Source organism: Episyrphus balteatus, chromosome 4, assembly GCF_945859705.1.
Source record: "Episyrphus balteatus chromosome 4, idEpiBalt1.1, whole genome shotgun sequence".
Classification (NCBI taxonomy): domain Eukaryota; kingdom Metazoa; phylum Arthropoda; class Insecta; order Diptera; family Syrphidae; genus Episyrphus; species Episyrphus balteatus.
Genome location: NC_079137.1, coordinates 40,647,724 through 40,669,242, shown reverse-complemented (window position 1 = coordinate 40,669,242; position 21,519 = coordinate 40,647,724). Strand labels below are relative to the sequence as shown.

At 28.2% G+C, this 21,519-nt stretch overlaps 1 long non-coding RNA gene across 1 annotated transcript in view; it reads right to left on the bottom strand.

Annotated features, from left to right (window-relative positions):
* Positions 1-9,042: 9,042 nt before the first annotated feature.
* LOC129920086 (uncharacterized) overlaps positions 9,043-21,519 on the bottom strand; it is a 57,284-nt gene continuing 44,807 nt past the window's right edge. The window contains exon 3 of the long non-coding RNA XR_008773185.1: positions 9,043-9,274. This is a non-coding gene — a long non-coding RNA (uncharacterized LOC129920086). The remainder of the gene's footprint in view (positions 9,275-21,519) is intronic.

The window sequence follows — 21,519 nt, the reverse complement described above, 5'->3', positions numbered from 1 at the left end:
ACTTTCTATATATTTCTTCATATAAAAAAAATATGCTCTGACGTGTGCAAAAAAAAAATAATAAGAAAACTTCAAAAAAACAACAAAAAACACGTATGTAAATAGCTTTTTTTATTCAATGTAAGTTGTGTATATTTATTAAGAAAAAAACAAAAAAATATTTAGAATTTAAGAAAAAATTTTCTATTTAAAAAAAAAATTTTCTTTTTCAAATTTTTTGATGAGAAAAAAAAATGAATTTGAAAAAAGGACACACAATTCAAACCCAGTGATTAGTTAAATTTTGTTGATAAAAAAAAAACTATTTAGGCGTATAGGAAAATATTATCATCCTTAAATTAAAAACATACAAAATAATGTATTTAAAAAATTAAAACTGATTCGAAGTGTATCTTTAGCTGAACTAATGGTACTTTTGAAATTTTTAGTCTAAAACGATTTTAATTTAAAAAATTTCAATTTAAAAAATACCAAAGTTTTTATTTGAAAAATTAAATATTAAAATACTGCATACTCAAATCTTCTTAACTTTTCTAATTTTGTAATTTTTTACATTTTTATATTTTTTTTTGTTTATATTATTTTTACAACTTATTTAAAAATCCTTAAAAAAAAAATAAGAACAAAAAAAATAAACCAGATATTTCTCTGAATTAAAACTCACATCTTCTAAAAGCAAATTCCTTTCCTTTTACATGAACTTTTTTCGATACGATACCATTTCTTCTTAATTTTTTTTATATATTAGACAAAGACACTTCCATAAAAAATAATAAATACAAATTTCGCCATCTTGATTTCAAGATTTCAACCTCAACGAATAGCAGTTGTGTTTTTAGTAGAATTCGATAACTAGTCAGTAATAAAAACTAACTTATTGGAAACTACTTCACCTTTTGTTCTTCCAGTAGCAATTGGAAAAAAATTGAAACTATGGAACATCCTACAAAAAGAGCATTGAATCCTTTTCGTGAAAAAAAATTGCTTTAATATGCTAAGTTCCCACGAAAAATGTTTAAAAAAATTCTTGAAAATCTTTAAATATGGGAACCAACAAAGTTCAGAAGAACATTATTTGAAGTCTGTTACAGAAATAATTTTGCCAATACTTCAAAAAGCAATAGCTTTTCTGAATCTAAAAAATTCGAATTTATAAATTTACAATTTTGTAGAATCCCAATACAAAAATCTCATAAAACCTATTTTTACCGACTTCCAAAAAGTCATAACTTTGGACTGAGTGAACCAATTTTGATAATTCTTTTTGTATTGGAAAGTTGGTTAGGGAACTATTAGAAAAACCATAAAAGCCATTTAAGTTGGTTTTGTTTTTTGATAAAAATGATTATTACGAAGATATTTTTGAATGATTTTAACGTCTTATTTCTCTTATGTAAAGTGTAGGCAACCAACCACTGAACTTAATTTTTAGTTCAAAACAAAAAGTTGAAGGAGGTAATAGAAAAGTATTGTTTTATCTTTGAGGAAAAAAAAGCAAAACTTTAAATAAAGTTTCACTTAGGTATATTTGTTTGATTCTGAAAAATTAGTGCAGACAATGGTTCACAATTTTTCAATACAAATTTAATGAACTTTTTAATATTTCCAAACTGTTCGAATTAAAAAATTAATTTCCATCACTATTATTGCTACTTTTTGTAATATTGTTTTATCAATAATCTTGAATACATCGTTTGCAGTCAATTTTTAACAATTTGAAATTCTTTGACTTCTTTATAAAATTTTGAATTCAATAAGCTTTGAATTTATTCTTCTTCTTCTTCCTTTTTCTCGGCGCTGTTATGATCTCGATGTCGAGGGGATCATAACTATCCCACGTAACTGCTTCACACTAGTGATCCGCCTGTGGGGTTCGCCGGGTTGACCTCAGAAATCGGCGGCAAGCCTCCCGGTTTTGTATTGTTCCATTTCTAAGGCCAACTGAATGCTGGTGGTTTTGCATTTGCTTGTACCAGGAGTTTTTAGGCCTACCTTTCTTTCTATTTCGTGTTGGAACGTTGTATTTGAATTGTATAGCTTTGAATTTATTAAAACTGCAAAATGGAATTGAAATTCTGATGAATTTGCAAGCAAACTCTTTAGCGACAACATTTTTTGCAAGTTTTGGGTTTCTGGCCTAAAAGATTTGTTGATCAATTTAATGAGGTAACATCTTATTTTTGAGATTGCATAAACCTTAAATAATTAAGTGAAACAGATTAGTTTAGTATATTAAACTTTTAATTATCTACTTTTTGACAAAAGAAAATTCTACCTGTAGAAAAATTAAGAAAAAATCAAGGGAAACAAATAAAAAAAAAAACATCCAAAACGAGAGCCGATATTGAAAAAAGAACAACAAAGCTTTCAGGCTTAGAGTTTTTCTTACTGAAAAAAAAACCGAAGATTGATGTTTTGTCATGGTTGTGTATTTTCTAAACTTCGGCTCCTAAAATTTAGGTAAAGAAATCAGTTAGACCATTTTTATGGTATTAACTGTTTCGTCACTTTATCTTAGTTAAAGAAGTTTCAAATACTGACGTTTTTGAATGATGTCAAATCTGCTGTTTCTGTCTCTCTGAATAAACTTCGGAGAAATCAGTTATTGTTGTAAATTGACTGTTCTAATTTTTGTAAAAATATTTCAAAAAGATCAAATTTCGATGAATTTTGTTTAAAGAAACAAATTAAGTTCCAAACTATTTTCTTTCAATACCTTACTCAAATATCTTTAATTTCTTGCATTACAGAGTTTCATAAATGGTTATTCAGCAGAAAAGTTGAATCAACATCACCGAAATTTCTTAATAAAATGTCAGTTAAAGAGGTGTTATTTACTTATAACTTTATTTCTTAAAATCTTTAACCTTAAAAATCTTTTTTCCTGTTAATTCATGCCTTCAATTCCCTTAAAGTCTCTTAAATATTCATATAAATATATTGAAACAGATGTCATTTGCTTAACTACATTTCCAAAAAAAAAAAAATATTACTTAATCCTTAAACAACAAATAAAGGAAGAAAATGTCCAGCCCTCTGTTACACACTGACATTCATCAGAATAGAAGCTTATTTCCCTTTAATCTTAAATTTCCAAAGAACTCAACATCAAAAAACCCACCCACACCCTCTTTGAAATTACAAGAAGCAGCACTCGGCTCGACTATAAACTTTAAGTCCTTTTATTTTCTTCCTCCTTTTTTCTGTCTTTCTCGCTCTTTCTAGAGAATCTTGAATATATTTTTCCTACTATAAAATTAAATTAAAGGCATTGAAATTGTATATAAATACAAAAGAGTGTATATATACTTTGCAGAAGTTTCATCAAATTGCATTATAGTCCTTTTTGCTCCTTTCTATACTCTCCTTTCTCCATCAGTCAGTCATCTCCTTTCCTTCCAGTTAGAATGTAACATGATGGTTTTGTGAAGGAAAATTTTTGTTCGTTTTGTGGGTGAAATTGTTGTAGGTTACTTTTCCAAATTGCATCGATCGATAAATTATTTTGAAAACATATACTCAATTCTAGTATTTCAAATATATACCTACCTAATACATACATACATACACATATAAGTACAATAGAAAATTGCAATAACATAAAATTCTATTGTTGGTCTTGTTATTGCAGTTTTTGAAAACTCTAAAATCAATAGAGAAGACAGGAAAGAAGTCAGTTTTTTTTTTTAACACATAGGAGACAAAGATTTGTATTTGTCGTGTTCCTGTTTTTAAGGAGGACTTCTCTAGAAAAATATAGGTACCTACGAAAGCTCTTATATAAGGTACCTTAAAGATTTAAGAACTTCGTTGAGATGCTTCGACTAAAAATTTTTTGTCATTAAAATCTTAAAGTTCTCTTGTGTTGAGGATTTACTTTTATTAAGGCTCAGTTTTTCACTGCGAAATTAAAGCCAAAGCGAGATTAAAGTTGACTCACAAATAAGTTGACTTAATTTGTAATGATTTGGTCCTGAGTTCCAGTGTAGTAACTTTTTGGTTGAAATCGTTCAGAGGCTTTTGAGAGTTTTGTCAATCAGGAACTTTGATTAATTTCAAAAGGAAACTAATGCAGTTGCTTTGACTTCTGCAATATTACAAAAAAGTAAAACAAATTAGTAAGGCTTCACGCAGAAGAGCTAGAAAACTATTAAACATTCGTGAAGTGCGGCTAATTATACGATCTCTATTCCTTACATGGTTTGTTGATTCAGTTTTTATATAGTTAAAACTACAAATGTATCAATTTTAAAACTTTATACTGCTGGTCAGTTTAAACTCAAATAATAAACATTCGTGAAGTACGTTTTAGGATTATTTCACAGCTTTTCAAAGTTCGAAATCAAGCGTAAGCTCATGACTATAGTTAACAGAAAAATTATTTTTGACTAGGTTTTAGACTTTAATGATATACATTCGTGAAGTGCGGGTTTACAAAGATTGAGCTTTCAAGCTTCTTAGAATTTGAACTGAATGTGAAAACCTTCGCTATTATATAAAATACTATTGTTTGAAAATAGGACCGGATCTTAAAAAAAAAAAAAATTAAAAAATCCATACATTCGTGAAGTGCGTTTTAAGAATCAAGACTATTGCACAGCTAATTCAGACTCAAGAGTAAATTTGATGGATATTCCTAGTTAAGGAAAAACTTTTTTTTTCCAAAGAATTAAATTAGATACCTTCATTGACAAACATTCGTGAAGTGCGGCTAAAATAAAAACTCCACATTTGATGGTTCATCTTTTTGACTCAACGCTAAAGCGATGAATACACTAATAAAATTTTAGCAGTATAGACCTAGAACTTAAAAATGGCATAGGTACCTACATTCGTAAAGTGCGTTTCAAGAGTATTTCACTGATAAAATCAAAATTCGGAATAAAAATTAAACTGATGAGAATTCTCTGTGAGAGAAGTATATTTAATTCATTAATTGTGTCGAATTAGGCATTAAATTGGCTACCTTTAATGACCAGCATTCGTGAAGTGCAGTTTAAAATGTCTCAGTTTGGACAGTCACATTAAACTACCTTCTGGAAATTTATGGGCTTAAGGTAAGAATGCAATCGTCTTACTCCAGCTCAAAATTGCATTCATTCGTGAAGTTCGGTTTTGTACGATTCTCTCTACTTCTCAGTTTTTCTAAATTAACCAAAAATAATAAATATTCGTAAAGTATATAAATAGAATGAATACTTGTACTGGTTTATGAACTTAAAAGTAAGCAGAGGAATGACTAGATATTATCAGAAATGGATGTAACTACATCTACAGGTGTATGTATTATTTAAGAACTGTAATGCACCCCATTAAACCCTACACCTAAAGTATTAATTAAACATTTCGCTGCCCTATTTATACGTTATTTGTGTAATGTATCAATTGAATTTTGTTGTAAGATAAAATTTTACAAAATCAAATTCCAAAAAAATCATTACAAATTAAGTAACATTGTTCGAATTCCCATATCGAAAGATAAACTACTTTGTCTGCGAGTGTTGTTACAAAACTTACAAAATAGTATCTACAAGACATGGCACATATCCAGAGTACTGAATATAGAGTATTTTCTATGTGTTATCTTCTATTTTGCCCTCACTCGTACAATTAATTTCGATAGACTAAACAACTTTTAATTGGGTTTTTTCATTAGCAAAAGAACATTTTCCAAATTCGATATACTATACGATTTTTCTTTCATTCTTTTCTTTTGTTCCAAAAAAAAAAAAAAAATGCCGAACCAAATAGATAGTAGGATATAAATGTAGGTGGGTGTTTTTATTTTCTTTGTTTTTTTTTTTTCTGGATAGATAGAAGATACATTATTATAGATACTTTTTTGTACAGTTACAAATGAAATTTAGGACAAATTGAGAAACTTTACCACAACACAAAAGAGACAACAACCAAATTGACAAGACGTGCTGCTGATTACAATGAAATTCATTTGTGTGTTTTTTGGAGGGTGTTTTATTTGTTTTTATACAGATACAAATGTATCTTTTACATTATTTATTGTTTGTTGTTTGATGAGACAGTTTATGTGTCTTTCACTTTAGTTTTTTTTATCTCTTTAAAGTTTGATGAGTTAGTTGTTTTTTTTCTTATCAATTTTAAACATAACATTAACATTAGTAATTAAAGTGCAACAGCGAGCTGCTGAAGATACAGTATCTTTTGGTCCAATTTAGGTCATCTCATTTTCGGTCTATATCGTATATCAACCGCAGGCCTTCTTCCTACGCACCATCTGTAATAAAAAAAAAACTACAACAACTTTAGACAACTACTCACACACCTCTTCCGAACTCAAGTATAGTGTTTATAGTTAGGTAAATGAGGGAATATACAGGGTGTCCCAAAAGTAATGGTTCAAACGAAATATGCTGATAGGCCAACTTTAGGGCTCTCAGAATTTGGTAACTTGTTCATCCCAAATCTTTACGGTTTTCGATTTAATGCAGTTTTTGTAAATTTCGATAAATCCCGACTTTGCAACAGTATTTTGCTTCCTCCGCTCATAATTGATTTTTGTTTTTTACAATTCTTTCACTAAAACATTGCCTGATAATAAGAAATAATTAATTAATCCAAATATTTTTCATTTCATTCGCCATTTTGCTGCAAATTAATTAACAGTTCCATGTTTTATAAAAACTCAATTTGTTACTTTTATTTCAGAGCAACACCCTGAAAAAAATTTGTATGGTGTGACCCTGGTTTATTATTTTGAAAACTTGCCGTGTTAATGCAGATTTCAAAAATGTATAAAAGTTTCCAAAGTTAAAGTTAGAACTAAAGATATTACAATTTAAAAGCAACCAAACAGGGTCTTTCAGAGAAAAATAACAAAGAAAAATAAACAAATTTTGTCGACAGTTGTTTGTTTATTTCTTTTTGAATAAAAGCCTCTATTTTTGTTTGTTATTTTGCTCTGAAAACCTCTGTTTTCTTGCATTCAAATTGTAATATCTTTCGTTCTAATTTCATCTTTGGAAACTTTTATACATTTTTGAAATCTGCATATTAAAATGTAAAAAAAAAATGTAAAATGAATACACATATTTTTTAGGGTTTTCGCTCTGCAGTGTTCGTAAAATATTTCGTTAGGGACGATTAATTTTTTGCCCAGTTTGAAGAAATGGGTACACAAATCTTGAAAAATATCGATATTTTTACGTTTTTTCGGAATTTTTACTGTAGCTAGTATGTCAAAAATATATCGATTAATTGATAGCTCTTCTAAAATCGATTTCATTTAATGATGAATACCCTCCATCTTGCCTCCATATTTCAAAAATTAACTAAGGACAAATCTCAATATTTATCGATATTTCAGTATTTTTCCCCAAAGAGCTATAAACTAGTTTCACAAGAAATTTTTTATAGAAATTGTTCAAAGAATTTGACTTATGTTGAAGTTTCAACAAAACCTCACTTCCATTATAAAGTGATTTTTTTAAGAGAAAAACTTTAATTTTTCAGAATTAATATATAAAATGTTGAATTTATATCTACAAATACCCAGGTCATATTACTTCTCCCTTCACCCTTCCCGACCCTTAAATAAATATCATAAACGTTTGAAGTTTTAATAAAGGTTGAACAATATTATATTATAGATATCATTTGGTTTTAATAGTGAGAAAGGTGACTTGTATAACTTCTACCTTGAGGACAGGTTAAAATTGTCATATTTTAAAACGACACCCATCTTCAACTTAACTCACAAGCAGATGCAAAAATCAGAATGGTATATCAAATGTCAACAAAAAAAGTCTCTGTGTCATATTATACATTTTTTTTTTAATATTCAAAGACCCAGTCTTTGAGTCAACTTTAAACCAAAAATAAAAAAAAAAATGTAAAACCAATTGAAAATCATAACTCACACAATCTGCACAGTTTTTTTTTTTTTTTTTTGTTCAAAGTCCAACATGGATAACCGAAACCCCTTTGGCAGAAAAGTATCCATTACACATTATAAATCCCCTTTAAACCCTTTATGACAGTTTTTTTTTTCAGTATTTTGTTGTTGTTGTTTTTAAATCCCAATGTCCGTAAGAATGAAAACCAATAAGTTCATATTTAAGGTAAAGAAAAAGGAACTTGCTACCTGAGTTTGTTTTTTTAAAGGTACAGTAAAAAAAAAAACTGTAACAAGAAGAAAACACCAGGGAAAATAATTATGAAAGGTCATATTTTACTTAAGTGCACTTCACCCTCTAAACAATTTAATGAGCCATAGCTTTATGTTAAGGTATGTGTTTTTGTTCCTTTCGGTTTTAATGGTTGGTTCCCTTCTTTTCTTGTAACCGACCCTAATTTTGTTCCTTCTTTGTTATTTTTTTTTTTTTTTTTCATATTGTAATAATTCTGCATTCCCATATATTAAAGATTGTCCACTATTCAGGAAGTACGAGTATGTAGGTATTTTTTTTTTAAATCATGTGTCCTAAATCCTTGTATATACGGAAAATCGATAATCTTTCAAAAATTTGTATATCAAGGGTTTTGAATCCTCATAAGTGTGTATAAACTAGGTACATGTGACAGAAAAAAAAATAAAATAAAATAAAATAAAAAAAGAAACCGATAGGGGTAAATAAATTGTTTCCTTATTTTTGCTCATTAAAGTCTTAAAATTATATCCTTTACTTATATATACTTACATCGAGAATTTGTGTCCTTTTTTATCTTTTTTCCTGTACATTTTTTGTTCTTTTGTAATTTATTTATCTTTCTTTATTTCTTGTCAAATATTAAAAATAAAAAAAAAAAAAAATACTGTATGAAAGAAATATTCAAAGTTCCGTGCTACTAAATTAAAAATTTATAAAAATGCCTACTTAATAAAAAAAAAAATAAAACAAAAAAAAAAAAGAAAAAACAATTAAAATTTATTATCAAAATATAGACTGAGTGAGAAATTGTAAATATAATTTTAAATTAAATAAAAAATAATAGAAAAATAAAAAAAAAAATACATTTTAATAATTTTTTATTATGAAAAAAACTATTTCCATTTTTAACATTCTTGAACACAATTGTTTTTGTTTTTTTATTTTGTAATTTTTGTTAAATATTTTATAAATTTTATTTCACAACAAAGGTACTGGGTTGTATGATTGTTAAGGGCTCTTATAAATAATTTACTCTCTGAACTTCACTTCAACATTTTGTCTCATTTGTGGATACCATTAATCTCGCAATATTTACATTCTTGCTCTTCAAGGAGCCCCCACTATTTCATATCAGTTTGTGCACTGCCCTTTTATAAAAATTAAACAAAAAAAAAAAAAAAAAAAAAATAGATTCAAATACGATTTTAAAGACACACAAAAAAAATGTTTCAAAATATAAAAAATCAAGTCAAATCACAATCCCAAGCACATTGTACCTTCTATTTATTTTATTAAATTTAAAAATTTTATTCATTTAAATCTATTTAAATAAAAAAAAAATACTACAAAGAAAAATTAAAATTAAAAAAAAAAAAATAGTGTAAAACTCTCAATGCAATGCAGGAAACACAGGTAACCTGATTCTCTATTAAAAATTAATAATAAAAAAAAGAAAAAACAATTCAACTATGTAAAATAAAAAATAAAATTAAAAACAAATAATAAACAAAACTAAAACTTGTAATACCTACAACATAGTTATATTAAACAAAAACAAAACAAAAAATTGTATTTCAAAAAAAATATTTATATACACTTTCGAAACAAGATTAAAAAAAAAACTTAACAAAAAAATAAAACACTGAAAAAAAAAAATATATATTATATTAAAACAATTCTCACGTTTTACACGAATGCATTTATTCTAAACATCATCAACAACAACAAAATATTTTTGTCTAAATTCGTACAGATATAAAAACTAAAAACAAAAAAAAATTATTAAACAATTATAACACAGAAAAATAAGTATATTCATAAAAAAATGTAGCAAAAACACAATTAAAATTAAAACAACTGCAGCCATTTTGAATATTTATATAGAAAAAAAAAAAAAATAAGAAAATTGTAAAAAGATATAATTTATTAAAACAAAAAAATGATGATGTATATGTATGTATGTAATTGATTAAAAGAAAAAAAAAAATAATTAAAAGCAAACAAAAAAAAAAAATGCATAAATATGTATATAAAAAATGAATGGGAAAGAGAAATAAAAAAAAAAATATATTTGTGATATGTATTATAGTGTAGGTATTAAATAAATTGTAATATAAAACAAAAATAAAAAAAAAACTACTAAGTAAAACAAAACGCTATTATAATATGTTTACTATTATTATTATTAAAAAATTATTATTAATATTAATTATAAAAATGAAAAAAATGAAAATGGGAACTCATTGATGAAGGAAATCCAATATACTTAAAAGAAAAACCTAAAACTCGAAATAAAGTAATATTATTTCAAAATAATTAAAAAAATATAAATGTTTTTTCGTTTTAATTTTCTTCTTTATTTGGTTTTTGAATGTTTTGATGTTTTTATTTAGGAGGGAAGATTTATTTTGAGATATGATTAAATTTGAACGATGGGTAAGCTTTGAGGAATACAAAATGGAACTGGATAGAAGGAAGATTGGTTCTCTCAGTAAGTATTTAATAGAAAAAAAAATAATAAATTACACACTTGGGCCGCCTTTGGTTAGACTTAAAAGATCATATAAAATGTGAGTTTATAAGCAACAAATAGCAAATAGCAGCAATAGCAAATGGTCGTACCAAGTTTATAATATAAGAAAAAAAAAAAGAAATCGAATTTTAAAAAACGCTTGAAAATTAAACAGTTTGGTAAAAGACTTCCGTCTTTAATCAAATGGAAATGGACTTAAATTAAGATGAAAATCTTCTTAGTTTTATCTAATAATAAACTTAAATGAAATTTTTAAATTTTAACCTTTTTTTATTACATCAATTTCGTCATAACACACAACTTGCAGACAAAAAACCATAAAAATGTACATGTGGTATTTATAAGCATTGCTCGAGGCACATATTTCCATAAAAATCTCAAGCTTCAAGTTGCTTTTTCAAGCACTCCGATACAACCATTTTTAACAAAGATACTGTTTTTTTTTAATCCATATATAGTGGAACTGGAATAAACAAAAAAAAGAAACTATAAACAATTATTTCATGTCTTAAACCCTCCTTAAAAAGGCTTCAAAATAAAAATAGTAGTTTTTTTTCGTAATAAAATGAGCAATTAAAACGCCACCCAATACCAATTTCTGGTTTCTTTGAGATAGAAATATAAGGGGGTTCGAAAATATCCCAAATTAGATCCTCTAATCTAGATAAAGGTTTAGTGTCAAGGTTGTCTGAGAACTTAGCAGACCTCTTGGTTTAAGCTTTGACATTTGAAACAATTCAAATTAATTTCCTCTGAAGCACGTAAATACTTGAATTCACTCGAATTTAATGTGAATATCAAAAACTAGATTAAAAGCAATCCCTAGCAACACTTTTGATTGTGAAAAATTCTCAGAAGTGATGCAATATATATAACAGAGATATTTATCATGAGTTTCTGAGAATTTTTTTCTGATTACTTTTGGTGTATTGAAATATAGTAATAAAGTTAACTTTTGTAAAGGTAATTGTCTGTTATTTCTTTAAAGCAACAATTGAATAAAGTTTAAATTCGATTTATAAATTGATTGCATTTTACATTCAATTGAATCATAATATTCTGAGAGTAAAGTTTTTTTTCAACTTAAATTGAAAATGCTAAATAATTGAATCCGTGTTGAAACAAGTCCTATTAAGTAAGAGTTAAACAACTTATTCCATTGAAGGTTAATTATAACTTCATAATCCCAATGAATAGTATTTAAGTGCCGAAGTATATCCTAGAATACCTAGATGACACAAATATCGATTGTTTACAATAATTTAAAACATTTATTTACAAATACAAGGAATGGTACCTATTAATTTACTGATATGCATCACTCGCAAGTCCTTGAAATTTTTATCACTTCAGGTTTTTCCATTATTTTGATGATGATTCGGAAAAAATACACAAAAATCTGAGAGGGCCTCGTCTAGACAAATTTGATACATTTGTTTTTTAAAGGTCAAAATAAAAACAAGAATGAAATTTTTGGTAACAATTCAATATTTGTTTGAAATCATTGGAACTATTTTTTACCTGTTCAATGTTCACTGCAAAAAGTATAGTTTTGCCGTTCAAGGTTTTCCAAGCAGAGGGCTACATTTAGCTGCCGGGGCTCCAAGCAAGACTTAATTTTCGAGCTTTGATGTATAAAATAAGAATAAACAAAAAAAAGTACGTATACGCCATACTTCTTTTTTATTTGCAGGCCCTTATGTATAATTTGAATTTCGCTAAGATTATGCAAGTAATATTTTTTGGGGCCCTAAGCCAAGAAATAATATTTTCAAATTAACTCGAAAAATTTGGGCCATAGAGAAAAAATTATTAAGACAAAAGTTGTAGAAAAAAAATGTCTACAAGTTTTGATCAAAAATCCAAAATATTCGAGTAATTCAATGAAATTTCTTTTTCCTTCAATCCAAGATCGCGGCTTTGGCTCAAGCTCGATTTTACTGAAAAACTGATTTAATGCTCCCAGTGGCCTCCTCTACCATTATATGAAAAACAATTTCACGATTAAATTTTTTCCATTTGAAATGTTTGTTCCGACTATGGGTTAATAGACCAGTGCCAATAATTTTTGAAAATAAAAAAATTATTAGCAGCATAAGGGTGGTTAAAAAATTAAGGATAAATGGTATATGAAAGGGGAAAAATAAATTTCCCACAAACAAATTGGGGGAAAGGGGGTGGGTAGGCGAAAAAGTAGGGTGGATGTCAAAAATCGTGTTTTTTACGATTTCTGTCAAAAGTAGAACTCCTATCGAAAAAAGTCAAATGCAAAAGTTGTACATAATAAAAGTGTCTAAAACTTTTACTCGAACCATTTTTTTATATAACCTCAAAACCGAAAAAATGTTTGATTTTTTAAAAGTTGGGAATGCAGTTATATAGATAAGAACCTTTTTTTAAGATTTAATTTGAAAAAATAGCCGATTTTTCAATCAAAAAAGTTACCTACCGAAAAAATTTTTTATTTTGAAATGTTTGGAATGCTTTTATTTAGATTAAAACTTTTTTTTTGTGGAAAAACTATAGGTACTTTTTTTTAAGAAAATATTGACAAAAGTTCAAAAAACAAGTAAACCATTTTTAATATCGATTTGTCCGTAAATGACAGTAATATTGGCGAGGAATAATTTTGCATAGAAACCAAATTATATTTTTTTAATTGCCTTCTTAATTTAAATCTAGCATTAGAATAGCTCTAATGTGCAAAATTTTTCAGATATTGAATTTTGAACGTCCAAAACACTATTTTTGTGATGGTTTGACATGGTAATATTTCAAAAACGTGATTTATTATTTTTATCTTTTACAAAAATGGTTGGATTTTAACAAAACTTGGTTAAAAATTATGTTCTTAAGTTTTTTGTCTATTTTTAATGTTTTTTGAGCAATGAGTAAATTTTTGGATTTTTGACGAATTTAATATGAAAAAAATAGCCTATTTTTCAATCAAAAAAGTTACCGAAAAAATTTTTGATTTTTGAAAAGTTTGGAATGCAGTTATTTAGATTAAAACCTGTTTTTTTTAAGATTGTGTGGAAAAACTATACTTTTGTTTTAGAAAATATTGACATCAGTTCAAAAAAACAAAAATTATTATGTACAACTTTTGCATTTGACTTTTTTCGATGGGCGGTCTACTTTTGACCCACCACTACTTTTTCGCCCACCCACCCCCTTTTCCCCAATTTGTTTGTGGGCAATTTATTTTTCAATTTTCATATACCATTTATTCTAAATTTTGTAACCACCCTTATGCTGCTAATATTTTTTTCAACTTTTGCCCTCTGAAAACCGGATTATCACTGGTCTATAATATCTGGTTGGTCAAAGCTACTTACGAAACTTTGGTCCGCAGATACCTGCCTACGAATGTAAGAACAAAAATTGGATTAAAACTTATCAAGAATTCAGGAACATACCTAATATAGGTAGGTACGGTTTTATGCATTGGTTGAAATTAAAGCACATTGTACCTACCTATAGATAAGTATCTAGTAAAATATCTCATCTTCTCATCATCATCACATAAAAAAAAAAAAAATCAAAAAATCAACAAATTAAAAAAAAAATTAATTAGAAATTATACACAAACTCACGGATATCTAATTTTATCCTTGTTTTTATTTATATAAAACAAACAATTAACAAAAAAAAAAAAAAACAAAAACACACGCAATCCACCGTGATAACACGCAACATATTATTATTTGCTGACGCGTCGCCATCGTCGTCGGTCGTGTCATAATCATCAAACATCAAAATAGACTCAAAAGCAATCAAAAAACACAAAATGCATGCATCCCCCACCAATTTTCTTCATTCCATCCATCAATGTCAAATCAATTTATAACCCACCTATACGACGGGCGACCCGTAAACTGGCCCCCAAACACAAATTGAAAAAAAAAAAAAAAAACAGATTGAAATACATTCGATTATTTTTATAGATACAATCCAATTATTTAACTCAAGTCTTTTTAATATTCACAAACATTCGTTATTTTCCCTGGAGTCGGTATATCGTCCTTCCTCTCTCATACTTATTTGAGTTTGGATTGATATTTTTGTAGTACACATATTGGAATATGTATATGAAATGTCAAAACGCAATTCAAAATTCAATCAATGATTTTCGGTGCACAGAGTATCTTCATTCGTCGAGCTATGTCCATCCGTCTCTATATTCCACATAATACTCAATCTGCCCACAATCCATATGCCACATAAATTATTTTATATTAAGTTTTTTTTAGAATATTTCCCATTCAACATATTAAACCAGGGAATCGACCAAGCATTTTCGGACATGCTGACATATAAATTCAAACAAAAAAAAAAGTGGGAACAAATTTATGAGGAGTTATAACCCTATCTAAAGGTTTATTTTATTTATGGGACGCCTTGATAGGCTTAGAATATTTTAATTTTCCTCGGAAAATCAGAATGAAAAACAAAAAATAAAAGTTTATAATATTAATTGTTTCTGTTTCTTGTTTTACAATCCACACATCAGCATCAATCTGGTAGAATTAAGATCTATACCGTGTGTAAGCTGTTTTGTAGTCTTTTGGAAAATGGGGGAGGTAGAGGCTCCAAAACCAATTAGAGTTGTGATTAAAAAATCTGAAAAAAATTATTTATGAATGACTTCGAAAATGAAGAAATAATGCTAAGCAGATGTGAGTTTGACAAGAAAAATTAGGCCAAACCAATAACAATCAACAATGCAACAGGATGGTGCGATGGAGTCTTAATTTTCACTAAGAAATAAAAAAAAAAAAAAAATATGCTTTTCAGCGAGGTCTTTGCGTATATCTTCAGCTAATTTTGTGTGAATTTATTGTAATGGTGTTTTCATTAAGTGTGATATCGAGAATTATGATGTTGAAATAGTTTCATGCATCCGCAATCCAAATGCATATATCGTTCGAGAAAATGATGATAAGAAAAATATAAGTCAGTATGTTCGATGGCGAGAGCGAAGGTCATCATCATCATCATCATAACAGCCTTTTTGGAATGCATATATAATGGAATAAATGCATTCTTTGTAATTTATTGTTTTTAAATTTCTAAGAATTTTTTTTTTTTGATAATGGATAAAGGGGTGGCTATTAATGTCAAGATTCATAGATTGGTGTTAATTAATGGGAATTAGAAATTATGAAAAACTTTGACAATCACACGATACTTATGATTTTTTGTGTGCATAGAAAATATTTTTTTAATGAATTTATTCAGACAATTGTTGTTGTTTAAGTTACAAATTTTAATCATTTCAAAATTCTTGGCATACCAAAAATTCTAGGAAACTTTGAAAAATATAAGTTCTGTCGACCATATAATCTTTCAAATAATTAGAGTTAATTCACTTAGAAGTGATCTAATGAATACTATAATGGTCCTGATACTTTAAAATGTTTTCGTTTTCACATGTCTTTAATTAAGAAAAATTCCTAGCCAATTCATTTGTATTGATTAAATCAAGCTTATGATTATTGAAGCATTATTTAAAATGCTACCAGGACCTCCTCTTACTGAACTTTAATATCTCAACACAGAAAAACCTTATAAAAAAAGTTTCTTAAAAATCTGAGTCGTAGCTGGCTCTTTGAGGGCCAAGTATCAAATATTTTTTGGGACTCCTTCTTTCCTATGACAAATTTTATGTTTTGATAGGTTATGCTTTTATAGTAGCAGATAGCAGTAGCATAAGGAGTGACGGCCGTAACGAATGTACCGATTAACATCAAACTTGGTATGTAGCGTTTTTTGTTGGGTCTATTCAAAGGGGTTTTTGGAACTAGTTTCATTTTATTACAAATAGCGGTACTTGATGTCATACACAAATTATTTTGAAGAAGTTTAGTTTTCTAAAAAACGGCCTCAACAATGCAAATATGTAGTTTCAAAACAAGGCCCTTATTGCAACAACCACTTTACTCTTTGCAAATTTGCAAAATACGAGTAATATTTTTCTGCAAAGTAAAAGTGCAAAGTGATTCACCAAAAATTAAAAGCCTTTGACTTTGCACTTCGCAATTTTTGATGTTTTTTTACAAAGTAAAAAGTAGGGGTGTTTCACTAACTTAAAATGGAACTTTGCTTGCAAAGTATAACAATGTAAATAGATTCAACTTCTTTCGGTTGTTAAAAAATTTGAGATTTTGTGTTTTAAATTATTTAACAACGATATCTTTTGAAATAATATTTTATTTGTATTCTATTTTTTAGTCATAGTTAAGTACTTATGATCATGCTTTGCTGCTATTCGTTTAAAGAAAAAAATAACACAATTTCTAATTGATTGCAATTGTTTTAAATTTTTTTAATTCAAATATCTTTAATGAATTATGAATTTTAAATCTCTCACGTAACTATTACTATAGATACTCTTCATCTTCAAAAAGTCGTTCAAGAAGATTAATTTTAAATTATAATTTAATATACCCGAACTTTACACGGCAATTTGCCAACCGCAAATTAAATTTTTTCCTTGCATATTATTGCAAAGTTTTGCAGATTTCAAATTGCCAAGTGCAAATTTTTTTGTTTGGTGCAACTAAACCATAGAATTCTTTGCAAATTAGCAAAACTTTGCGCCTTTCAGAAAAGTGCTTTGTGCTTTGCAGATTTGTGGTTGATGAAACAAAATTTGTAAAGAAGGAATGTTTGTTTTACCTTTCAAATTGCAGTTTGGTGAATCAAAATTTTTAAAGTTAAAGTTCAAAGTGGCAAAATGTAGTTGTAGCAATGGGGCCGAGGTCTATCTCTTAATTTTTTTTTTGAAAATCATTATTAACGGTAGATACATGCGATCGTTTATTTTTTAAATATAATTTTCTCCTAAATGACTCATTCAATATCAGGGGCGTGCACTCCCTTGGCGCAAGCGTGGCGGCGCCCCGGGGCCCCGACCGACCCTAGCTAGAAACTGTTAGCATAAATTGAGTTATGAAATAGATTAAAATATATTTGAATCACTTTGGATACAAGGAAGACAAATTATGTCATTCAGTGTATAATGTATAACACTGGTTAACAAAATTAAACTTTTTTTTTGTTGCCGAAACAAAAATATACTTTTCTGAAGGTTTTCGATGTGCTGAACTTGAATCTGAAGTCAAAAAAATTAATCAGCTCCCGTTTTTGAAATATTACCGTTAGAACATGCAGTACTTCGGACCTTATTCTTTTATATAAGGAAAATTTTTTGAGCATATTTAGAAACGGTTTTCATAAGTCCTATTTACCACCTTTTTAAATCTGTTTAAATCTTTCCGATATCTTTTTTACTGCCCGAGATATCCTCAGTTGTTTGGTATTTTTATAAATTTTATAACGTCATTATCGTCTTTATGATATATGAAGCCAAACCCACTTCCTTCAGTTTGAGATATCTCGGGCAATATAAAAGATATTGAAAAGATTTAAACAGGTGTCGAAAGATGGAAAACAGTTCTTATAGAAACCGTTACTAAATATGCTCAAACATTTTCTTTATACAAAAGAATAAGGCCCGAAGAATTAAAAAAAACGTATTTTTTCATTTTCTAACGGTAATATCTCAAAAACGGGAGCTGATTAGTTCTTTCTGACTTCGGATTCGAGTTCAGCACACCAAAAACCTTCAGAAAAGTATATTTTTGTTTCGGCAACAAAACCCTTGTAAACCAGTGTAATGCATTGGTAGCCAAAAGCCAAACAATATATATTGATTTAAAAAAAGGTTACCTCAGGGGCCCCAAAAAAATAAACTGCTTTTTTAAAAGAAAAATTATAATTTTATCTTAGGGCCCCAAAAAATATTAGTTGCAACCCAAAAAAGCAAAAAAAGCTTTGTTAATGGCATACCAAATATTACTTCAAGTTAATACGTTAGGGGCCCCAAAAGCCTTTTCTTCAGGGTGTCAAAAAAAAAATTAAATTAAAAAAAATGTTTTTTTTAAATTAAACTACATTTGTTGATGGATTACTAAATATTACTTTAGGAGTCCCAAAAAATATGAATCTGGGGCTCCAAAAATATTATATGAAGGGTCCCAACAAATAATTTTTCAGGAACCCCGTTAGTTGAGATGCAATCAAATATTAATTTGGGGGCCCCAAAATCTATTACTAAGGATAACAAAAATATTCATCAAATTTTTTGATGGCATGACAAATGTTATTTGAGGATGCTCAAAAGCTATCACTTCAGTGGTTCAAAACAATCAAATGGAAAATTAAATATCAATTCAGGGGCCCGAACATAAATACATCAGGGCCCAAAATAAAAACATCACGTTATTGGTGGCATTCCGAATATTACTTCAGAACAGAGGAACCAATACCTATTAATTCTTGGCTCCAAAAAAATTATATTATACATATTTTAGGGGCCTCTAGGCACTTAATTTTGAGGCCGGAAATATAATATATCAGGGGCCCCAAAAGAAATAAACTATGTTTGATGATGGAAAATCATCAATCAACTTCAGAACAGAGGCCCCAAGAACTATCAATTCTAAGCTAAAAAAATTTTATTTTAGGGGTCTCTAAATATTTAATTTTGGGGCCCCTAGTACAAGTATTTACTACTTTTATGATAGACTTTTTAAGTAAGTATAGCAAAGTGGATTACGAACATATTAAAACATTCAAATAAACCTAAAAATAAATAAGCCATACAAAAAAAAATGTATGGCGTATACGTACTTTTTTTTTGTATCTAAGGGGCCCCCAAATATTTAAGGGGCCCCAAAATTTAGTCTTGTCCCGGGGCCACATGACTAAACGTACGCCACTGTTCAATATCAACAAAATTTTGTATGCAACGCATTTACACTGATTGCAATTCAATTTGGTGTACTTACGTAATGGTTTTAGCGATTCAAACTAAACTGCATTTTTCTTTAAAAATTCGTATAAGGGAAATATGGTGTTACCCGTTTTTTGGTGATTTAATTTGGAAAAAAGTCAGTTATTTAATTTGTAACTTAATTTAAAAAAGACACAGTAGGTATCTGATATTAAAAACCTATTTATTTTATTTTTTCTATATTATCTCAGTAACTCATTTACTCAACTATTTAAAGAACCACAAAAGCAAGCAAGTTCATACGACCCAGGCATTTATTTATGTTCTTCTTTCTCCTGATTAATGAAAATCAAATGACTGCTACTATTTGTTCAAATTAAAAATCTACATGAAAAATAAAAATAAACAAAATGTTTTTAATGTTTTCATTTTTATTCATTTCGAATCAGGGGGCAATCCGAGAATAGATAAAGAGCAAAGATTATAGGTAATATATAAAAGACTCAACAACATCGTGTTTGAGAGAAAATTATTTTTATGACATTTTTTTCTTTCTATTAAAAAAAAAAAAAAAAACAACACAAAAAAAAAGTCTTAAAAAGGAAATAAAATCTAATAAAATCAACCACAACCAACGACCACCATCATAGGCGGATCCAGGGGGGGGGCACGGGGGCACGTGCCCCCCCCCCCCCAGAACTTAAAGTTCATACTTAAAGGAAATCAAACTATAAGAGTTTTAAAAATATATGAATAATAACAGAAAGAACTTGAGTGAAACTCTTGTCTATTTCTGGCTGAAAATACGAATTTTGTTGATTGTTGCATTCCTTTCCCATGAATAGCTCCACCTCACAAATAAATAACAGGCTATTTGTTGGGTACACACGAATTTTTTTTTCGATTTAAAAAAAAGTGAATTTTCAAAGTGATTTTGGTGAAAAATTTTGATATGGACATCGAATGACATTGAATGATATCAAAAAAATAATTGTATATGCAACTCTATTTTTTCATACAGAGGGGTCAAAAAATTTGCACTTTTTTCGTTGTTTTTTTTTAACATTAGTGTTTTTAAAATAGCGGAACACGTCACAAAATTGCATAAACTATATACACTCCGCTTCAACTGAATAAGCACACAAATTTTCAAAGGTATTTTTTCCATTTTTTCCTAAGATTGAGCTTTCATGTAACATTTGATGATGTTTACATTTAGCTTGCGATGTTGAGAAACCAAATCAGAAAGAATAATTCTTAAAGTACCGCTATTTTTTTTCGTGTTCTCTTGCAAAGCGTCCCATATGGAAAAATGCAGTTTTTTTTTGCGTCAACTGAATAGACACACGGTCTTTCAAGGTCAATATCTTCGTTGTTTATGAGAGTTTTGAGGTGTTTGGCATACCAAATCAAAGGTTGAAATGTTCTCAGTGAGATTTTGTCATTTAATTAAAATTTAAAAAAAAGTAGTAGATTAAAAGCTTTGAATACTGTCGACAGAGCTAAAATTAATTTGTTAACGGAACAAGTACTGACCGGGACTGCTATAGCTACCAAAATTGACCGGAGTTTTAGTGTGTTGCCTATTCGCACCTAAAAAATAAAAGTTCGTACAGGAAAAATATGAATTAAGGTAAAAAAACGGCAAAAATAGCAGTTAATCGACGAGAAATTTTGAGATCTGCCTCCAATTCATTTGACTCTGGGGCAAAAATCAAACAAAAAGCTGGTGTTTCTGCAAGTGTTTCAACACTCTGCAGAGTAATTAACAGCACGGATCATTTTAACCCATTAAAAGTCCAAAAGAAACAAACTTTAAACAAGCAACAAAAAGGTATTCGTTTAGAATTTTCTAGACTCCATATGAGCTTTAAAAATGAGTGACGCAAAGTGGTTTTTTTCATTTGAAAAAGGTCAATTTTGATGGCCCCGATGACTTCAATTATGAATCCATCAAAATTGACCTTTTTCAAATGAAAAAAACCACTTTGCGTCACTCATTTTTAAAGCTCATATGGAGTCTAGAAAATTCTAAACGAATACCTTTTTGTTGCTTATTT